A 23806-nucleotide genomic window follows, 5' to 3' on the forward strand; every position below is an offset into this window, starting at 1 on the left:
TCCAAACCCCCAGTACCTGTGAAGGTAACCTTATTTGGAAATAGGGTCTTTACAGATGTAATCAAATTAAGATAGGGTCACGCTTGATAGGGTGGGCTCTAATGCAATATGACTGGCATCCTTACAAAAAGAGAGGACACACAGAGACACAGAAAGAATGCCATGATAAGATGGAGGCAGATTGGAGTGATTCGTTTACAAGTCCAAGAACTTCAAGTGTTACTTACAACACCAGAAACTAAGATAAAGGCATGGAACAGTCTCCCCTGGAGCCTGTAGAGAGAGTACAGCCCTGCTGACACAATCTTCTGGCCTCCAGAACTGTATGAGAATAAATTTTTGTTGTCTAACACCACCAAGTTTGAGGTACTTTGTTACAACAGCCTAAGAAACTGATACAGATGTTTATTGCTCCATGTAATTAATGTAAACCAGTGGCTGTCAGATTTTTGATCCCAGGTTATACTTCTACAGCATCTGATTGAGAAGATCTGGAGCAAAGTCCAGAAATGTGTGTGATTAATAAATTCCTCTGGTAATTCCAATAATTGTAGATTACAGAGAAAATTATACAAAACATTGATTTAAACGTCTAAGATGTTTTGTTTTTTGCCTGACTTTTATCAAAAGCCAGGCTTTTTCTCCTGTGCTTTTTCACAGGTATTCTGGAGAACAAAAATCAAACACATGTATTTGGTTCTATACTAACTCAAAAAGGTCAACAACGATTTTAATAATAAAGCAATGTTAGCTGAACCGACATACCATGTCCCAAATTGTAGACCAGAGGGAAAAGAGTTAGCTAAATGACCCTCCCATTGAATAAGGGGAATAACGGAAATTCTGACAGACCCTTATCTTGCACCAAAGGGAGCAGGTGTTGCAACAATGCAAATAACTTGTGTTGCCAAAAGCCTTCCCTTCTCGTCCTGGTGGCTCATTTCAAATGTTTTAGTGTGTCCTCTCACTCACAGAACACGTGCAGCATAGTCAGCACGAGAATGGAGGGCTATTGGGGGCTCATCAGAAATCATGTTGCTTCGACAGAGCCCTGACTTAGAAGCTCAGAGCATGGTCGGCACCAGGTTCACTGCCTGAAACTACTCCAACTGACCAGACTCTGAAGAATGTGAGAAGCATATTTAGGTGGAACTGGTTAAAGTTCAGGACCTGGATCTCAGTACTGAGTGGATCAGTTAATGCTGCCACTCAAATCAACAGGCAAACCAGTCTTAATGGGTTAATAATGGGTTTTAGACCCTGTGACTTGTCTTAGGCATGTCTACTTGGTGTGTGATTAGGCCCAAATCATCTAACTTCTCTAAACCTCAGCAGCCCCAACTAGAAAACAAGGATAATTCCTACCTCCCAAGGGCTATTTGGAGGTTGAATAAAGCAGTGTATGAAAAATTATCCATCAAATACTAGTTCATACGGGTAAGCAGTCACACAAATTTTCTTTGGCCATGGAATACAACGTCAGCCCTAGGTGCCTGCTTCATAGTATGAGCTCAAAAACACCTGCCCAACCCACCACGATCACCAGCTGTTCCCGAAATAGCTTGCGCTGTGGATAGCAGATGTGTCAGGTATCACGGTGGGTACCTTGGACAGTAGAAACCCTCTATTGTCATCCACTGTGAACAGACAGGTAGCGGGTCAATTCATAAAAAATATTGGTTAAACTGGGAAATCCTTACAGATGACGCATGCGTACCTTAAATTTACACTGTAACTTAAAATGTATAAAATAGATTCACTCCTAAGCTTTGGGGGTAGGACAAGCTTCGTTGTTCGGGTTGACTTTGAGATAGCATAGCACAGCGAGCAGAGCTCACACCAGCTCTCTTGCACAAACAGCTCAAACATCACCTGCTAGGATTTCCAGGTCTGCTTTCTATAAAGCAGACTGAGAAAGCAAAGACCTCTGTGAGACCATCTGAGCGCAGACTCTTCTGGTTTTTATGATTCCCTCCACCCCCCAAGTTTTTAGAGTTGTCTCATCCACATCTAATTCAACAGCACTTTTAGCAACTCAACCTTACTGTTTCCAAAACATTCACTGAGTGGACAACTCTCTTTCTGCACTTACATTAAACCAGTTGTGAAACATTTAATTGAAATATGTAATTACATAACAAACGGAACTGGCATAAACAGATATGGGCAGCAACACAGCTGACTCTTGGCAAGTATGCAACTGCACTGATGGGAACAGAAGAACCAGGATGAAACAGAGCAGCCCACTAGGTGGGAGCAACCCGCATTCTTCAGGCCTTAGGCAATATGTTTTATAAGGGATAGAAAGCTCTGGTTGATCGAATGGGTAGAAGGAGATTGGTTAAGAGTTTCTGATGCACCACTTTGTCTAACAGAGAAGCACTAGGCTCTCAGCCAGAATCGGAATGGACCAAAAGGCGGCGTGTTGTAGAGCTGCAGCCCTGGGATCTGCTATCAGAGGTTAGGCAGAGAGCTCTGGAGCTCTTTGTAAGTTCCACTTTAAGAAACAGTTTATTTCAACAGCTCCTTGAATATTGAGATATTCAGCCCCCCCATGAAGCTTCTGTCGATCCTGACCCAGGGAGAAAGAAAGCCCTGGATCAACCTGAGTATCAGACTGTGAGCACTGGCAGATGGCGAAGCCTCCCTCCCTCTTGATTGCAGCCCCAGCAAGAGTCCCCAAGAGGAAACCCCCTTGTGTTAGGCCACAGGGCTCGCTCTCAACTCAGAGCCAGACTAGCTCTCTCAGGACAGCTTCTTCAACAAACAAACATCACCAACATCAATGACGAGAGCAGTGGCAACTAACACAGCTATAAGGCTCTTTCTTATGATCAGTTACAACACTAAGCGCCGTACATACATTTTCATACAGTAACCCTACACAGCATCCTCTTATATTTGCCCCCTCTCACAAACAAAAGCACTGAGGATCAGGAGATTTAAAACTTATGAACACATAGCTGGTAAATAGAAGAACTTGAATTTAAACCCAAATCTGACTTAACAACGGGACAAAGGTCTTTAATCACATGACAGAACAAGGAAGAGAGAAGGGGAGTGTTCATGGGTGTGGTGATTTACAGGAGCATGTTGTGACTTTAAGAACAACAGTTGTAATTATTTACATGGCATCCTTGAAGGCAGGGAGAAGCTTAAACTTCCAAATCAGCAATACGGATGATGCAAAAAGTCTTTAGAGTATCTTGGGAAAGACCGTGGTCAACATCACTTTCCTGGTGAGGAAATCTGGACTAATCTGTTTGGGATGACGATGATGACAAAGTGGGGAATAAAGATATAAGAAGAGAAGGAAGTGTGTGTATGGGGGTGGGGGGTGTTTAATATCAGGCAGAAGATAGCCCTTCCAATTTATTAATATTTTTACTGTTCCCTCTGAGAAAATCTCATTACAAAATATTGCCCTAAAACACCCCTTTTGTGGCAGGCCAAACCTCGGTCACTAAGTACCTAATAGCATATGGTACAACTCTCTCACTATGGTCAACAGAAGGGACCCTTATCCCTGGAAGCACATCAACCATAAGTTAAATGCTTTGGAAAATACTTGGTCCTTTTTAAAGAAAATTCATACATATATCATGTCACTTTCTTTCTCTAACAACCCAGTGAGACCGGGAGAGAAGTTATTAAATTAGAATCTCAACTTTAGCAAAGACAATATTCACTCAAATTCACACAGCTACTTATAGATGTTAGAACCAATTGTTTTCCATAAGTACTCATTTGGTTAGAAATAAGACAGCACAGCAGAAGAAAAAAAAAAAAACTGATCCCAAATTAATATTTCCTACTGATAGTTCTCAAACCAAAAATAAACCTGAATAGTCAAGAGATGACCAAGTTAATATTTTGAGATACTTGGTTGAAAGGCACATTATAGAAATTCCAAGTCTAATTTTCCTCATTCATTAAATATGTATCTATTAAACACCTACTACATACCTTCCAAAGTGCTGTGCATTAGGCATACAGTGGTAGATATGAGTGCAAGATCCCTGTCCACGATCTCTTAGCTGTCCGCTCTGCCTTGTCAAGCTTGTACTAAGAGGCCAAATTCTCTAAGGCAGGTCCACAACTGGCCTACAAGGCATCCATTAACCTCCTGAAAATAAAGATAGAGTTTTGGTTATTTGTGTATTTACTTTTCTAAGGAATGGGTTCACAGCTTTTATTCATTTCTCAAATTCTTAACTTTACAAGTTAACAACCAATAGTAAAAGAACCATGATTGAAACCAAGGAATAAACAAGCAGTTATTATAAGTGAAGGACCACACTTCTCCTCTCCCTGTCTTTTCATCCCATCCCAATCTCTGGTCACGTCTTATCTAACAAATCCCACAGGCACTAGGGTGTAACTGTATGATATTTGCCTTGTAAATCTCTAAAGTACTATATATAAATAATAGTTAATGTTATGGTCATTATTGCTAAATTTGTAAGTTTCTTCTTCCAACATTTCCAAAGAAAGTCAAATATTTAATGACCAGCCACTGTGTTTCAAAAACATTGCCTCACAACACAGGTCACTTCTGAAGTAAGGGAAGAGAGACTTGGCATTCAAGCTACTGTACTGGCCAGTTAAGTTTGATCTGTTCTTCATTTTCTCTTTCTTCCTTTCCATCCTGCCTTCCTGGCTATGTTTCCTTTTGAAGGATACAAAGACAGTGAAAAACTTAGGTTTCTAAGGGATTCTTAAATGGTTATTAATTCTGGATATTTTTAAATGATATTAGGGTATCCTGAGGCTAAATGGGACCAAGTGGCTTTTAATAATACAATAAATAAATAAAAATGCATTCCCACAGGGCTAGGAATAAACACCTATGTTCCAAAGCCCTTCTAGGAGCTAAGGGAAATTAACGTTTTTCATCGTAAGAAGCCTGGGCACAGTGTACAGACTGCATCCTGAACTGTGCAATGGCTGGCTAGATTTATCCTCCTCCTTCATTTGATATACACTACAGTCAAAAATCCTCTGAAGAATTTAAGCAAGCGCTGTCAGATGATTGCAGCCTTTGAAGACAGACACCTAAAAACAACAACCACACGCGCGCACACACACACACACACACACACACACACACACACACACACACTCTGCTTTCTACAGCTTACATTTCCAGACTGCTTTGCCTATAAAGATGACTTACTTTTTAGAATAATCGCACATATTTTGACTAGTTTTGTTTTTTAAAGACAGTTCAGCTATATTCGTTGCAAAAGCATTTGGAAACGGTCTATTTGTTTCCTCTATCCCAGCTCAGGCACTATCAGTTCATCTTGTGATTGTGATAGAAATAAACACCCCACAGGAATCCTCTGCTTTCAGAGTCAGGTAGGTGTGTAATATCGCTAGGTTTTTCAGGATTTAAAGCAAAGTAAAGCTAGAGAAAGTGCTGCTGTAAAATTCAAAGGAAACATGGTTATTCGGCTTTGCAAAACACGAGCAGTTCCCTTCCTCTGACAGCTCTTGCAGTAGTGGCTGGAATAGAGGTAAGATCCCAAAACATGAAAATCACACTCTATATAATCCGCTTACAGGGGAAGCAAATTAAAAGCTATTTTTGCGAGTTTCTGAGCCCAGCACATGGTCTCCTTCACAAATCGAATTTGACACTCAATCCATCCCCACCACCGACCTGAGGAATGTAAATGTGTCAAGAAGCTTAAAATTAGCTAACAAGTCCACATGAGCAATGGGCTATCCAGTCCAAATTTAAGATGTATTTGCTTAAGCTTTCTAAACAGAATCTAATTCCTACTTTTTGTTGGTAGTTCTCCTGCAAATCACTTAAGCATTCTACGTTACTGCATTATCTCAAGAACAGCATAAGTTTCAGCCTCTCTCTCTCAGTCATAAGATATTACGATGTCAAGTCTAAGCCATAAACATAAGCCTGTCTGAAAGCAGCTCTGTTGAGATGCTATTTTTGTTGTTGTCGCTGTTGCATCCACTCTTGAAGGAGGTAGAGATGATGCTCTAGCCTCCCTCACGATGACCGTCCGCTAGCTCACTGTGCTCGTCATATTGCTACAAACCACACTAACCACTTACAAATACAAAAGGGAGGTGGATTCTTTAAGCCAAGTGGAAATTTAACTGGAGATATTAAAGATTTATTTTATCTTATTGCATTAGGTACTTACTAAAGGGCAAATGTTTCTAAGGATATAGCCTAACAGTTAAAAGTGTAAGTTTTGCCATCAAATACAAGGCATTCAAACTCACCTCTGTCAGTAGTTAGCTGTGTGGCCTTGGGGAGGTTACTAAACCTTACTGTGCACTGTCTTGTATTTTATATGAGGATAACAATGGTATCTCTCTCATACACTCACTGTGAAGAATAAAGTATATGATTCTATAACCCCTCCTTCTTGGGCCAACTTTGGAAATTGGACATTCTCCAGCTTCATCACAAACAGCTTTAAGATCTTTCCATATCCTGCTTTTGCCCATAAAAAAATGAGATGCAGGGAAGACTTCACATACATCCAGAAAAGCTACCAATCCAAGCATTTCCCTAAACAGAAACAATCCCCTCCTTAAGAGGAATTCTACTTTCGGCTTTACAATGAAATAATATAGGTAAAAGCATCAAGCACAGTGTGTAGACTATGTTAAGTTCTTAGCAAACGTGAACTGAATCTGAAGCTGCCATAGCTTGTCCACTTTTGTTTCCTCAAATTCTTGGTGCAAAATCTTCTGGCTACTGATCAGAATCAACTGTCTGGCTGTGTACCCCTCAATACCATTCCATGGGGAGATGCTCTTTATCCTGCCTCAGACCTTTCACTGGGCCTATCTTTGTCATATATTGGATTTTCTGTTTCCTGAAGCCTCTACTGGCAGGAATCATAGAAGGAGGAGCAGAGGTTAGGAGACGGAATCAAGGAATCTGCTCTGCTGATGGGCAGTGTGACAGCAGAAAGGTGCTGGATTCCTCCAGTGTTCAAACCATGTCAAACCTCTGAGAGGATCCAGTGCATGGCCAATATTCTTGTCTCCTCTCCGCATCCATGAATCAGTGTGATAAACCTCTGGATCCTTAAGGTACCTGAGTGTCTCTACTACCAAAAGAACCTACCTCACATGCTTCCCATCACACTGGGCATTTTGTCCTCTTTACTCACACAACTGACTTTCAGGAAGCAACAGTGGGCTGTACCTGCACTTCTTCCTCACAAGGTAGCTGGGAACCATGCAGTCATCTTCAATTATGAGCACACACCTGGCTCCAATCAGAGTTCCAGCAGAGGATGTCAGGTGGCATACAACCCTCCTTGAAACCTACTATTTCCCTATCATGTCTCCATATGAAAACAAGAACTAAGTGGGAAAGAGTCATACAATCCTTGGTGGAACCCACGCTTCTGGAAATGTGTTCCCTCTAGTCCCAAGGAACAGCTCCCAGGGAGAATCATCACCTAAGCTGCCTCGGTCTACAGAGATCCCTGCACCTTGACGGCATGGCTCACCTGCCCTATCCTCGGTGAATTCTTGGGCAGCTGGAAGGGTGGGCTTGACTTCATCTCACCAGTTCTTTGACTTCTTCAGTCATTAACCACAGCTATCTGACCCTTGAACCAAGCGCTATGTGTTATTCTTAGCACATGCCTGCAAACCCCACAACCCAGCGGCTTGCTGTGATTCAGAGTTCTCCACTGTGTCTGTGCCTATGCTACCTCTCCAGGTTCCTCCACGTCTCTCATCTCAGCTGGAGAGAGGATGGCATTCCACTTAACTCCTGCTCTTGATACTCACCAGCTGCAGAGAATGCTTCTTGTCCCCTTACGCAGCCCTGGCACCTACACTCGGTGGAATCTGACATTTTCACATCACGGCACTAGGAACCAGAAAATCCAGGTTTTGGTCCTGGATCCATTCTTATAGGATCTCGGCAATAGTCTCTTGATATGAAGTCACTTCCTAAACTCCACTGATGTATTAGTTCACTAGGGCTCCTAACAAAGTGCCACAACTTGGGTGGCTTAAAAATGCAAATTCCTTGTCTTACAGTTCTAGAGGCTACAAGTCCAAGATTAAGGTATCAGCAGGATTGGTTTCTTCTGAGGGTCATAAGGGAAAGATCTGTTCCAGTTGTCTCTCTAGTTTCTGAGGGCCTCAGATGTTCCATAGCTTGTAGATGACCATCTTCTCCCTGTGTCTCTTCCCTCTATGTGTGTTTGTGTTAAAATTTTCCCTTTTTATAAAGACACCAGTCATATTGGATTAGGGACCCATCCTCCTCCAATATGACCTCATCTTAACTAATTACATCTGCAGTGACTATTTCTAAATAAGGTCACCTTCTGAGGTACTGCGGGTTAGGGCTTCAGTATGTGAATTGGGTGAGGCTGGGGAAGGGGCAGGGGAGACATAATTCAACCCATACCACCTGGTAATCCCTGTTTTACCTACTTGCAAAGTTGATGTGAGAGAGATTGAATATAAATGCATTTTGCGCACTGTAAAGTACTACACAAACACAAGGAATTATTAGGACTTAAAATACTTGATGGAGCTTGTTTTTTGAGACTTACAGCACACGGCCATCCTACTGATTATTCTGTAGAATAACAACAGTCAAGAAGTGGCCATGCTACACCCATAAAAGTGAATTTATTTTTCTGCAAGTGGTGTTTCCTTCTCATTTATTGATTTGCATAAAATGCCACTTAATGGCTTGAATATTTATAATATGTGGACTCAGTAAGAGCTTAATTTCCACAAAATAAAAAGGTGCATTATCTCTTACTGCAGACAGAGTCCTCTTTTTCCAAGCCATTTACATTTCCCTCTCCCCTAGACAGAACTTATGTAAATAGATTAGTAGCACAGAAACAAAATATAGTCTTCGCAGGGGAAAAGTTGACTGGGAAAAGGGCTTGTACTCTGAAACTGTTTGAATCTTTTCACCCACAAGAGTTTCTCCAACGCCTAAGTAAATAGAGGGACACTTGAAAATCGAACTAACTGACATGACAGAGATTTATTATTTCCCCTAAGGAGGAAAGAGACAGGAAGCTTTCTGATTCTATCCAGGTGCTTATCCAAGATGTTACTATTGGGCCCATCTACTGCCCATGGAAGGAACAACAATAACCAACAACTGTTTTCGTAGAGTAGCTATAGAAATCTTTTTACACCTTTGAAAACTGGTTTTTAATTGCACAGCGGATTAGTTCCCTGTGGCTGCTGTAACAAGTTCCCACTAGCTTAAATAACAGAAATTAATTCTCTCACAATTATGAAGGCTACAAGTCCAAAATCTAACAGGACAACGGTCTCTCTGGGGGCTTTAGACAAGGATCAGTCCCTTGCCTCTTCCACCTCTTGGTGTGTGCCCCAGCTTTCCGGGGTTTGTGATAACATCACTCCAATCTCTGCCTCTGTCTTCATATTGCCTTATCCTGTGACTGTTTCTTCTCCTCTTCTGTCTAAAATCTCGCTCTCCTCCCTCTTGTAAGGACACTGTGACGGCATTCAGGGCCAACAGGAAGAATTTATTGTAATGTCCTCATCTCAAAATCCTTAACTTAATCACGCCTGCAAAGACACTTTTTTCCAAATAAGATAACATTCACCGGTTCCAGGGACTTGATGTGGATATATTCTGGTTGGGGAGGGCCCACTTTTCATGTATCACACATGAGTAGAGAAAAGAAGCTTTCAACACAATTTTTTTTTTTTTTTTGCGGTACGCGGGCCTCTCCTCCCGTTGCATAGCACAGGCTCCGGACGCGCAGGCTCAGCGGCCATGGCTCACGGGCCCAAACGCGGCGGAGCATGTGGGATCTTCCCGGACCTGGGAACGAACCCGTGTCCCCTGCATCGGCAGGCGGACTCTCAACCACTGCGCCACCAGGGAAGCCCTCAACACAATTTTTTAGATCATTAATTTTCAAGCTTTTTCTAGGAAGCCTTGTGGCCCTGAGATGGAATAGCTGGCATGGCAGAGGGAGGTGAGCTGTGACCAAATCTTGAGCCCCTCTTTCCTCCATCAGATTGAACAGCTCTGCTCTTCTCTTGGAAAACGGTGCCTGGTGAGAAATGTTATTTCAAGAAAGGATTCAGTGGCTTAAAAACAAGATTGAAAACTATTGCTCGAGATTGGTGATTCTGAAAATGCTTTTCTGGCTACACAAAATTCACGTGGAAAAGAATTTTCATAAACAGGACATATATTCCACTGTGGGAGATTCTGAGTCATAGGTCTGAGGAGGAACCTTGGAATCTGTATGTTAAGAAGTACCACAGTGACTTGATTTCATCACCAGCAGTAGGGGTCATACGGCTCCAGGTAAATCAAAGTCCTCATGGACCTAGTCTTGATCTATTATTTGAAATTATTGGCAAGAATGAGAGGGGTCTCTAGTACCCTGTAAGAATAAGAGAGGGCTGGGGAGGCCATTTCTGTGACGTAAACATTTCAGGGCACTATTTCTTAAAGGATTATTGGCACTTGTTGAAAAACTTTACAGTTCCCCAAAAGGAAAGATACTGTATGATTCCACTTTTATTCGGTACCTAATATAGTCCAAATTCATAGAGAAAGAAAGTAGAAAGGTGGTTGCCAAGAGCTAGGGAAAGGGAAGAATGGAGAGCTACTGTTGCATAGGCACAGAGTTTCAGTTTTGCAAGATGAAAAGCGTTCTGTGGATGGGTGGTGGTGATGCACAACCATGCGGCTGTACTCAAGGCCACTGAGCTGTACATTTATGGATAAGATGGTCAACTTTATGTTATGTGTATGGTATCACAATTTTTAAAACTTTCTTATGAAGCAAGGTCATAGACAATGTTGGTGGTGCACCTAGATCCCATCTGATCCCTGTTTAACATATTTGTGCACCCTTTTCCTATATAATTTTGATTCTAAAAAGCAGCACCCATAGCTTATCCTTGGAGAACTTCGCTCAGGCCATTTGAGCCACTCTTTCCCCACAGATGCCCAGGGAGTGAGTGGGTGGCCCTTATCCAAATCACAGGTACCCCCTGGTGAGGGCAACTCTAAGGCACAGTTCATGCCCCAGAGTTCCCAACGTGGTCAGGCTGAACGTAGCCTCTGAAAGATGCTGCATGAGATCTCACTTTTGCCTGGCTTCCTCCCATACCCTGGGTCCTTGTCATAAAAAATCACTTATGCACATAGACACACACACACACACGCACGTACACACACACATACACACGAAACGTTACTTTTCATAATTTGACTGAGTCTAAGAGAACAAATTCATGAACCAGGACCAACCACACGATTCTTCCACCAAGAAGTATAAAGAATTATGCCGTCTTCTGGAATTTGTTGAGATTTTTTAAATGTTCATAAACGCCATCAGGAAGTATGTGAAGAAGGCCATAAGAGTGATACAAAATGTTAAGGCACTTCAGGGCAGGAGGAAAGTAATTCAGGCTGGAATAACCAAGAATGGCTGCATGGAGGAAGAGGTGGGGCCTGAGAAGATAAGAAGGATTTGGTTAAGTGAAAATTGGGGGATGGCAGCTCAGAGAGTCATGCCAGAAGTGAAGACAGGAAAATTTCTTCTCAAAAGTGTGTTCTCGGAAGGACCATTAGAGAAAGCATGTTAGATGCTGTGCTTCCCTAAGCTACTTGGCCCATAGGCATTGCAGAAGAGGGAGTTCGACACCAGAAAGTAGTAGGTTACTGCAAGATTTAGGCTAAAGCTGCTGAGCTGGAAGAGAAAGAGAAGCCAGGGGCCAGAATCGGCAGCCCACAGGGGTAGATGCACAGGTATATGAAGAGATCAAATGCATAATAGACTTGAAACAAAATGAGGTTCTGAGTATAAAAGGGTAATTTTTAGAAAAGAGGAAAATCATGCTTCTCCTACAAATATAAAATAAAAATGGGTTAAAAATTTTATTTATGATAAATTTAAAATTTATAATAAATAATGAGGGAACAAGTAAGATGTAAAAAAATGAGTTCAAAGGAGAATTCAAAGAACAGACACATATATAGGCAATCAGGAATGCAGAAATAAAATTGCTAGCAGATGCATCTATGCAACTCCACCAGAAAAAAAAATGCATTTGCACTTCAAGAACAAGAATCATTTACATTACTGTTAGTTGTCTACAATTTACAGAGCTATAAAATAGTTTGATCAAAGACAGTAAGAGACGAAGACCCTATAAAATCAAATCATCCAAAAGGCTAAGGTAGTTAATGCCTCACATTCAATTGAAAGGACACCCAGAAATCCTGTGGCCATTTCAAAGCCTTTCAACTTTTCCTGACAGTGATCAAATAAGCTTGAGTTGCCCTGAGTTAAAGTTATCAGGTATCTTTTCTCAGAGCCTTTAATGGGTAACATACATTTAGAATCAACAAGAAGAGAACATAGTAAGGACCATTTCCCAAATGTATTCGCTCATGAGGCCCTTTTTCATGTAATTCTTTTTAAGATATTATAAAATATCAGTATAGAGCTGCTTAGGGAACCTGCACATGAGCACTTTAAGCTCCTGGTGCTAAAGGAAGGAAAGGGTGGAGGACATCATTCCCCTAGCCTGAGGATCTGGCTGGTTTTCAGAGTTATTCCTCATTCTGGTGTGAGCAAATAGCTCCAACAGCTTTCTTGTAACTTGTCCTTAACTTTTCTTACATTCCCACCTTCCTAGCCCACCACATGGTACACAGCACACGTTCAAAGTAGCACATGAAGGGCTGAAAGGATTAGACTGGAGATGCTGGGGAGGAACTATTCTTGTCCCTTCCTCCACTCCACCCCACTTTTATATTATCTGTTATCTGTGTCTAGTGTGCCTTGGGCTCGATTACAGACCAAGGCATTTCTCAAAAGAAAGGAATTACGGCTAGGATACACCTGCCACACTTATGTCTGTCAACTTAGCTGTCTATTTAGAGCCCTTAAGAGCACTCGCTGAAGAATGAACAGCTGTTCTCATTAGCAGTGAGCTGTTTGGAGACGAGGATACCTCCTTCCACCCTGGCTGAAAAGAGAAAGCAAAGGCACCAAGCCACTGCAAGTACCTTTTTTCTGGGGCCAATAGAACTGCTGGTCATTCTGTGGACCAGTGGACAAAGCTTGGCATTTGAAACCAGAAGACATGAATTCAAGTCCTAACCTCTTCATTCATTAATTGTATAACCTGAGGTCAGTATTTCCCCCTCTCTGAGCTTCTACTTTTTTATCTGTAAAACAAGTATAAAAATAACACTGAGTTCAGAGCGTTACTGTGAGCATTGACCTATTCACTGAGATAACATATATGAAGCACCTACTGTGTATCTGCATATAATAACGACTCAATGAACATCCCCCCGGGGCTTCCCTGGTGGCGCAGTGGTTGAGAGTCCGCCTGCAGATGCAGGGGACGCAGGTTCATGCCCTGGTCCGGGAAGATCCCACATGCCGCGGAGCGGCTGGGCCCGTGAGCCATGGCCGCTGAGCCTGCGCGTCCGGAGCCTGTGCTCCGCAACAGGAGAGGCCACAACAGTGAGAGGCCCGTGTACCACAAAAACAAATAAACATCCCCCCAACTTATTTCATTTACTTAAATATGATAAAAACATTGTAATTTAGAGAGCAGACATATGGTGTGCCACCCTTGATGGTACACAGATGGTTTTACCTGGTATGTATATTTATTTTTATACATAATGTAAAAACAATACTTCCCCTTTAAGCCCATAGTTTCACAGATATTTTGTTTAGGACAAAATTAAAGCATTTAAGTTTAAAAAATCCGTTAAAAGGAAAACATCCAGTTGATAGTATTACAGATAGAGCACAGATATAGAACAATTGTAAAGGTGATGCACGAATGACAGAATTTTGGGAAACACTGAGATTATATGTGCTGAGTGGCCCAAAGAGGTTCTAGAAGCAAAAGATGGAAGCTTCTGGGAGAACACTTCACTCTGGAAGAACTTTCTAAGATACCTGAAAAAAAATGGACTGGGCCAGATAAGTATCCCACTGTTGCAGACACTGCAGCAGAGATTAGCAGACCTGTTTGCAGAAATGGCGTAGCGGGGATTCAGATGTCAGATGGGTGATTAGACCACATGCCCATTAAGCTCCTTTTGAACCACATGAAGCTATGCTTCTGTGATTAGAAGGACTTCTGCTGTGGAAGCCTTCAGATCACAAGCAAAAATACTTAATAAGAGACTCCTGGGAAAAGGTCTCAGGAGTCCTGAGAAGTTTCCTGACGAAGTTTCTATGGCCTGTCTCCATCTATTTTTGCGTGCCAATTTCCATCACATTTCACAGGCTCTGCACTTTCTATTCACTGAATGCTTCCTTTGAGAATAAAGTCCAGATCCTCTGCTGCAGTGATTTCCTTCGGGTGTGAACTATGAGAAGGCATAGGGTAATTAAAGCCCACGCTCGCAAGCCTGTCTGACTGACTGATGTGTACTCCCCTCTGATTGGGGTCTGATTTGAATAAGAATGCCAGCCAGCAGGGCCAAGAGAGAGCAGAGGCGGAAGGAAGCCTCTTTAAATTCTAACAATGATATGTCAGACCAGGGCTGGGTTGGCATCTTCAGCCACACTCTTCCACCTTCCTCCGGTAAGACCCACATGCACTCAAACTGAAGACTTGCTCTACCATTCCGGGGAGAGCCTCTGAAGAAAAAAATCCGACCTCCTAGCCCACCTACCTGGTTGTTCCACATTAAACATGTTGTATAGACTGTCGGAGTATGCAGCTGCCCAAGTGGCATGCTTTCCAAGGAGCTTGGAAAGCCCCTCAAATACTCCCTTTTGACTGAAATCCCTTTAACAGCTAACCATGTCTTTATAAAGCAACTGCCTCCAGAGAATGGAAACACCGTGATTGAAATAAAGGCTAAGGTGGAGATGACCAACTTGATCCTAGACCAGAGAATTTTACATTAGGAATATGACTGCTACTGCTGCTACTACGAACAGTATGTGCCAGGTACTATCCTAAGAAATGCCTCGTTTGCACTGACCCTTCTGCACCACTGCCTGTGAGGTAGGGGCTTCCCTTCTTCCCATTTTAAAAATGAGGAGCTTCAGAATTGGGGAAGGTGAGGGCTTGTCCAAGTTCACACACCTGGAGATCCTCAACCCGACCATCTGCCTCCAAACCTATCATTTTAAACTAAATTAGCAGATTATTCAGACCAGCCCCTTCCTTTTTTAAAATGAGAAATTGAGACATAAAAATGTAGAATTAACGTGTCCACCGTCATGCAGCCAGTAAGTGGCAGAGCTGGAACCCAAGTCTAAGGGTTTCAGAAAAATCCAAATTCCAGACTCTTTCTAAGAAGCAAGGGAAATGTGGGTATAGGCAGATATGTCAAGAATTCTGGGTGCCTGAAATTTAGGAAGACAGAAAGGGTAAAACTGAGAACAATCAGCATGTACTGTATCTCCTTCACAACTCTGCCTTGGTGTCAGTGCAGTGTCCGAGGCTGAACCCTTTGAGCCTTTACTATGTTATGTGCCAACACCTTTCTAAGAGGAAGCACTGTGTTTTGATACCAACAGAGGCACAGGATAGAATTCCAGCCATGCCACTTTAGCCATGTGGCCTTAGATAAAGTACTTACCCTGCTTGACCGCAGGAGAAGCAGAGGCTGGGAGAGGGGAGGCCACTTGCCCAGAGACACATGGCCAGGGACTGGTAGAACAGAAGTTCAACTCTAGGTTTTCTATTACAACAATTGGTAACACAGAATAGAATAAGCAACTATAGTTATGGTTGTCGTTGTTTTGGTTTTTTGTTATTGTTTGCTCGTTTTTAATCCGAGAAACAGGAGAGGAAAAATGAAACAGGTTGCTGGCCTTCTAGGTGCTGTATCCTGGCTGTGATATCCCTGCTAAATGGATGAACCCTGTGGCTCATTAGCACTGAGCCTGCCTCCCTGGCTCTCCCCAGGCACCCGGCGCCGCTCTCCCGAGCAGGCCAGCTCGAAGCAAGGAGCAGCCTCTCTGACTTCCCGTGGGAAAGGGTGCCCCGGTGACCTGGAACAGACAAAAGGGTCTCTTGGAGAATGGAGCAGTTAGCTGCCCAGGATGAAATGCTGTCATCAGTGACCTGGGAAGTGAAGGCCAAACAGCCCTGCCCCCATCCTGATACTACAGCGCTCATGAGGGAGGCTGGGCCCAGAGGAGGTCTTTACCACCTGGAAGCTGACAAACCTAGAAGCTGCTGCCACCCCAGATGACAGGTGCGTCAGCTCTGCGATAAGAAGAAATCCACGTGTTCCCAGGGCTTGCTGGCATTTACAGGGAGTGGATTTGCTGTAAGTAACCAGCTGGCTTGGAGGGATAACATGTCTCAGGGCCTGGGGCAGGTCTGGGCCCCTGTGACTCGCTACTCCATGCCAGGTTTCCACGTGATGGATTGTAGCCATTAATTAGACACCTGGGCGATGTTTATGGCCCATGACCTCAATCCCTGTTAGGTTTCATGTTTGTTTTGTTTGTTTGTTTGTTTGTTTTTAATAAATCAAACCCTTCTGAAACCATCTGCAAATGGAGAAGAAACAACTAAATGAGAGGCAGCTAACTAAATGGCAGAGTTCTGTGCCTGAAATCTTACAAATCTGGGTTTAAATCCCTAGTACCTCTCAGTCTCTGTTGCCCCCGGGCCACTTCTCAACCTCTCTAAGCCTTGGTTTCCTTATATGTAAAATGAGAATAATAATATTTCTTATTTGTATTAGAACTGCTTTTGAGACTACACAATAAATGTTAGCTGTTAGCATACTGTAATGGGATTCCCTATTCTCTTGTCTGCATCCCTGTGAGGAAATCAGTTATGTAAGAATAGAAACCACAACCTCTCTGCTCACCACTTGACTTAGGCTGACTTGTCCTAAAAGTCATCCCCTAGACAGGTATTTGAGAGCAAGAAGTCCATTTAAAGCTGATCCCGTGAAGCATGGGTAGGGAAGTAGGAAAATAAGGCAAGAATGGAGGATGGAGCCAATCATGAGGATGTGCATTATGTAGCCAGGACCTCCATGGGCAGATGAAGCTCCATCCTATTAGAAACCTCTGGGAAATCATGCTTCTGTGTCCCATGTGGGGGTGGGAATCAGGGGTGCTTAACCACCAACAACCTTTGGGCTGCTCCCAGGGGCATTAACTCCCGGGCACTGCCACCTGCTCTGGGCTCCAGGTAGAAAACCCTGGGGCAGAGAGTTGTGGAGGTTGCACAAGACACCATCAGCACGTACTGCAACAGTGGATGCCAGCAGGGAAGTGGGCAGGGCACTGGCAGTGTCTGCTAAACCTCTGTTACCTGGCCTTTGGTACAATGCCTGATACTTGGGTGGTGCCCAGTACATACTGAATGAATGAATAGGAAAAAGAGACACAGATATTGATAACTATAACACAAGATAGTAAGTGATCAGAATCATAAAAGAGGCGATTAAATTAGCAAGGGAGGTTAAAAGGAGATAAAATTCATTTTTATCCAGGAGTTATTATCAAGGTTTTAAAGAAGAGATAGCAATTGAGTGGGGGTATTTAAGGCTATGTTATGGGCTGAATTGTAACCCCCAAGAAATTCATATGGTGAAGTCCTAATGCCTAGTACCTCAGAGTGTGACTGTATTTACTGACAGGGTCTTTAAAGAGGTGATTAAGTTAAAATGAGGCTGTAAGAATGGGCTCTAATCTATTATGACTGAAGTCCTTAGAAGGAGAGGAAATTAAAACACAGACAGTTACAGAAGATAAGACCACGTGAAGACACAGGGAAAAGACAGCCATCTACAAGCCGAGGAGAGAGGCCCGGAACAGATTCATCCCTCATGGACTTCAGAAGGAACCAATCCTGCTGGCACTTTGAACTCAGACTTCTAGCTTCCAAAACTGTGAGAAAAAGTATTTCTGTTGTTTATGCCACCCAGTCTACGGTATTTTGTTACAGAAAACTATAGAAAACTATACAGGATAGGTAGCTCTGAGCTTCTGCAAGGTTGTATCTCCAGCCTAACAGGCTGCTTACACAGTGTAGGGGCTTAAAAACTTTATTCTGTGATGAATTTGGCTGTGTGGCAAGTGGAGGAAAGGCATTCTAATAGAGACAAGTGCAAGAATAATGACATGGGGACCAGAAAGTGTGGCAGCTACTAGAAACAGCAATTTCAGTTTGGCTAGAGCCTAAGTGCTCATGGTGTACAGGGCGGCATAGCGTTGGGATGCTAGACTGCATTCAGAATGAATTAATACCTTGATAAGGGGTGTGGACCTTATTAAATGGTGTTGTAGCAGTGATCCCCTGCAACAATCACAGCTTCCTATATCCCTGTTTGGATTCTGGGCTTGACCAGTTGGACATTAGCAAGTGTGGTGCAAGCAAAATCTTAAGAAGCACTGGGACATTGGGGTTTGCCCTCTCTTACTGCTCTTAGGAACCCTGAGATCACATGTGAAGGGGCCAAAGCTAACCTACTGAAGGATGAGAGACAGCTGTACTTCATACAAGCTGTGCCAGATAAGATTCCTAGACCCACCAGTGTACTCACCTCCAGATATATGAATGAGGCCATCCTAGACATTCCAGCCCAACAGAGCCAACCCAGACCAGAAAAACAACCGACCGAATTGCTACAAGGATAAATATTTATTGTTTGAGTCCACTAAGTTTTGGAATGGCTTGCAGTGAAAGCTACTTGATATAATTGGGAAGTCACTGAAGGTTTTTGGAGGTGGGAAGGGGGTATAACTGAGGCTTTAAGATTAATCTGGATATAGTGTGCATGATTTAGAAGGAAATTGTTTTAGCTGTTCTCTAACAGGAACAAGTAAATCAATCCTTTGCTCTGCCTTCTCTGAATTTCTCTAGTGCTGAGACCAAGATGGGCCACAGACTGGAAACCTTGTATATATTATAGATCTGCCATCTAGAGCTACTGTTCACAGCTACTGTGAGATCTGCTTTTTTGGATCTAAATTTCTCAAGGAAGGAGCAAATGTTAGAGGTGGAATTCCAAGATAATAGAGCAATGGAACTATTATCAACTGCCAAAACAAGAGGGAGCAAAACAAAATAACAAAGAGGGAGCGAAACAAAATAATCTAAAATTCATAGTAACTGAACTATAGGGGAAAACAGCTGGAGTTTAGGTCAGGCTAAAGGAATGGCTCTCACAACTCTAAAAGACACAGCCCATGTCTAAGCTGATTGTGGCTGGTTGCTTATAAGTTCCTGGCCCTGTCTCTTTCACCCTTGGAGACAGCCAGTGTCACTTAGCATAACTGGAATGTGATGAAAATTTGGGGGATTATTTTGACTTCAAAGCTATGATAAAAGCCTAGGTGAGAAAGGAGGTAAAAATCATTGCCTGCTATTAGCCATGATACTCCTCTCCAACTTTTCTAAGAATTTAATTCACTGTGTCACGCAAACAAATTCTACATAGAGGCAGGGTTCCATAACAGTGGCCTTCATTTTTGAAGACCACCATATTTCCAATCAATCAGAATAAGCCTCCCAGCAATTTTGCGCCGCAACTCTGGACTATGTTTTTCTGGAATTCACAAGTAACCCAAGCGAAGTCATGGGAACAATGTGACTTCCCAGAGGGTCAAAGCAAGCCAGAAGCAGAACCTAAATTAGAAACCATCTCTCCAAATGTCCAGCCTATGACTTTATCCACAAAACCAGCTCTGCCTCCACTTAGCTATTCATAATTCCCCCAAAGATGAGGGTGAGGATAATTTATGAAACTAGAGAAACTGCATGCTTTGTTTTCCACTAAATTCCAGTGTATTCTTTAGCATGGCAAACCACATGAGACTTCAGCTGAGATACAGAGCACAAAGAGGATGAAAAATTTGGGTCTGGTTCTGCTAAATTTGTTTCACCCTAAAAAAAAAATCATAATCCACCTTAATTATGATAAAGAACCCAGAAATGATTCTCTGCCTACCCCAAACCCCCTCCACACACACATTTTTGAACTTCAGAGGAAGCTGATCCTCTGATTACTGGTAAGCAGCATCTCTGACGCATATGTTGAGAGCGTGAGTCTTTGTGTCTCTATGGAACCAATTATCTGGAGGGCTGGAAAATTAAGAAGTTGAATTGTGTTTCCGTGGATGCACGTTCAGTTGCTAGACATTAGTGCAGAGTTGAGAGCTATAATAATCCTCTCCAGATAAATCCTCATCAAAACACAGGACTTTAACAATCTGTTGTCTTCACTTGCTCAGGGTGTAGGGTTTCAGGTTTGAGTGGGTATTACGTACAAGGCCTATAGTTAGTGATCTTTTCATGAATTTTTCGCTCACAGAGTTTCACATGTGTCTCACATAGACTGTTAAGGGCACATTTCCTTTAAGTGGGGACTAACTGGTATCTGAACTTGGCCAGCTGCTCGCGTATAGATAACTGATTTCATATTCAGTTTTGAGTGAGATTGATGGGTTTCTGAATCTGTGACAAGCAAGCCCCAGTTGTAGCATAGTGGATGGATAACAGTATAGTCTTAGGAGAAGGGAAACAACAGCCCCAAGCTTTAGTATTAATAATAACATTAAATATTATTGCTAGTGTTATAACTAGTAATAGATAATATTTATTAAGCTCTTAGTAGGCCCTATGTCCAAATACCAGCTCCATCACTTGCTGTTGGTTTGACCCAGAAAAGTTACTGTATGAGTTTCCAGAGCTGCTTTAACAAAGTACCAAAACTGTGTGGCTTAAATAGAAATTTAGTGTCTGCAGTCCTAGAGGCTAGAAGTCTGAAATCAAGGTGTCTTCAGGGCCATGATCCCCCTGCTGCTCTAGGTGAGAATCCTTTCTGCCCTCTCCTAGCTGCTAGTGTTTGCTGGTAATCCTTGGGATTCTGTGGTTTATAGATGCATCACTCCAGTCATGTGGGCCTCTTCGTTCTGTGTTTGTTGATATCTGTGTCCAAATTTCACCTTTTTATAGGGACACTAGTCGTATTGGATTAGGGCCCTCCCTAATGACCTCATTTTAACTTGATTACCTCCGCAAAGACCCTATTTCCAAATAAGGTCACATTTTGAGCCACGAATCCTTTAGGACCTTAACATATCTTCGGTGGAGGTGGAAGAGGACATATTTCAACCCATAACAGTTACCAAACCTCCCTCCTACCCTCACTTCCCCTTTACAGAATGAGGATACAAGGAGTACTAACCTCACAGGACTGCTGAGAGGATGAAATAAGATAATGTACGTAAAGTGTTTAGCATAATGCCTGGCATATAGCAGGAAGGCAGGAAATGCTAGCTATTATTATCGTGAACGTGGGGATATAAATCCGTAAAGCTCAGTTTGTTTTGTTTTGCTTTACAGAGGAGAAGCCCATGCTGATAATATTTTCCTCCAACTCTTAAGGGCATAATGATTTTTCATAACGGTATGAGTTGATTTTTACATCTTGTATTTTACGAAAGAACTGTGTGTTTGAAAAAATCTACTTTTTATTTGAATATTGCCATCTATTCATACTATGATAAAATCACTTTGAATAAATACCTTACTCCCAGCAAGTAAATAAACCTGAAAGGTTAAAACCCTAATCAATTTTAAAAAGGTTAGTAAATCTTCTAGATTATCGCTAACATATGAGAAATAAAGGCTCTAAAATGTAAAATGAGGGACTTCCATCCCCCTAACAATGCTGATACAGGTAAAATATATTGCAGATATTGGGAGATGACCTCACAATCCTGAAAAGAGCATGACTTTTAGATTCAAGTATATCTGGGCTTAGCTTGTAATGCTACTGCTTATGGCTCTGGGACCAAGGGGAAGTTACTGAACATTTTTCATTCTTGGTTTCGTCATCCATGAAATGAGGATAATAATGCTCCTTCAAAAGTAAGATAGCCTAACCATTGACGGATAAAAGGTAAACAAAATGTGGTATATATGTATAATGGAATATTATTCAGCCTTTAAAAAGAAGGACAGGGCTTTCCTGGTGGCGCAGTGGTTGAGAATCTGCCTGCCAATGCAGGGGACACGGGTTCAAGCCCTGGTCTGGGAGGATCCCACATGCTGCAGAGCAACTGGGCCCATGAGCCACAACTACTGAGCCTACGTGTCTGGAGCCTGTGCTCCCAACAAGAGAGGCCGTGATAGTGAGAGGCCCGCACACCGCGATGAAGAGTGGCCCCTGCTTGCCGCAACTAGAGAAAGCCCTCGCACAGAAACGAAGACCCAACATAGCCAAAAATAAATAATTTTAAAAAAAGAAGGACATTCTGACACGTGCTACAGCATGGATAAAACTTGAGGAGGTTGTGTTAAGTGAGATAAGCCAGTCACAAAAAGACAAATACTGTATGATTCCACTTATATTATACTACATGAATAATCAAATTCATAAAGATAGGAAGTAGAATGGTGGTTGCCAGGGGCTGGGGGAGAGAGGGTTGGGGAGTTATTGTTTAATAGGAACACAGTTCCAGTTGTTCAAGATGAAAAGAGTTCTGGAGATGGATGGTGATGATGACTACACAAAAATGTGAATATACTTAATGCCACTGAATGGTACACTAAAAAAATGGTTAAGATGGTAATTTTTATGCTATGTGTATTTTACTAAAATCTTTAAAATAAGCTTTAAAAATAAATTTTCAAAAGTTATAAAAAAGTTAGAAGGCCTAAGTAAAGCCCCTAATTACTATCTGGCATATAGCTGGTAGCAATAGACACATCCCATCATTAATACTCTCCTTCCTCCCTACCAACAATCCTTGTAAAAAGAATTGGGGTGTGCACATAGCAAGGGATTCAGGGTAAAAGACTGCAGATAATCCACTAACATTTGATTTTGAAATGAAGCTAATTAAGTAGGTAGATGACATTAGTCAGGTGATAAGAAAACTAGTCCAAGTGCTGCTATTATCTAGTTCTGTGGTTGTGAGCAAGTCACTTAGCTTCTTTGAACCTATTTTCTCATCTGTCAAATAAGAGGGGGTTGAACTAGATGATCAATATTACATCCCAGTCCTTAGAAGCTTTCATTACATAAATAAAGCCAAGACATGGTACTTAAGAACAAAGGGTCATAGCTTAGTAGTGTCCTCTTTATGCAAAAAATAGGAGAGGGGAAATAAGTATCTTTTATAATGCTAGCAGGGTAAATTGGCCAAAGGGAGGGAAATCGATTTAAAAACAGGATGAAATGAGCAATTAATAGCAAAATGTTATACTATTCCAATGTTACTGTATTTAAAACAATAGAGCTTTGCAAGATGAAAAAGTTCTAGAAATCTTTACACAACAACATACATATAATAAACACCACTGTATTGTGCACTTAAAAATGATAAAGATGGTAAATTTTTTTGTTATGTGTTTTTTACCACAATAATAAAAAATAAAAAGAATATAGGCACACGATTTTCTTTCTTTGACCTCACTTCTCACAAACAATACCAATGGCGTGCAAATTTTTTTAGTTAGCAAATTCATTCTTCAAAGGAAGTTTTATGGGAAGATGATTATAAAAAAAAAAAGAAACTGAAAATGGAGTACTAGATGGAGGGGGACTAAACCTCCCAGTCTGGGTCTTCCCTCCTTGTTCTCTGGGCCTACCCCTGAGCCCTCTGAAGACGCCTAGGTTTCCAGCAGGCAAGTTTGGAAATCAATGCTGTGTACTCTATAAAGAAATGTAGATGCCTTCTCAGTGCACTCAATTGGGAATTAATCAGTAATGGTAGAGCTTTACCAGTCTAAGCCCTAAAATCCACCCAACCATTTACTGTAAGTAATGTTTAAGTGGACCTTAGAGGAGGTATTTCACCTG

General features: G+C 42.0%; 1 protein-coding gene across 6 annotated transcripts in view; it reads right to left on the bottom strand.

The window, feature by feature from the left end:
* The window catches only part of CRBN (cereblon), a 950388-nt gene that overhangs the window by 478608 nt on the left and 447974 nt on the right, over positions 1-23806 (bottom strand). For 5 of the 6 annotated variants that reach the window (XM_029241884.1, XM_029241885.1, XM_029241886.1 and 2 more), the window contains one exon: positions 3967-4126. The gene's annotated coding sequence lies outside the window, so the exon portion shown is untranslated. Of the gene's footprint in view, positions 1-3966; positions 4127-23806 lie in introns of those variants that run through there. The other variant, XM_029241888.1, reaches the window with a different exon arrangement.

The sequence above is a fragment of the Monodon monoceros genome, unplaced genomic scaffold, assembly GCF_005190385.1.
Source record: "Monodon monoceros isolate NGI ecotype Baffin Bay Population unplaced genomic scaffold, NGI_Narwhal_1 Super_Scaffold_3, whole genome shotgun sequence".
In the NCBI taxonomy this organism is placed as follows: Eukaryota; Metazoa; Chordata; class Mammalia; order Artiodactyla; family Monodontidae; genus Monodon; species Monodon monoceros.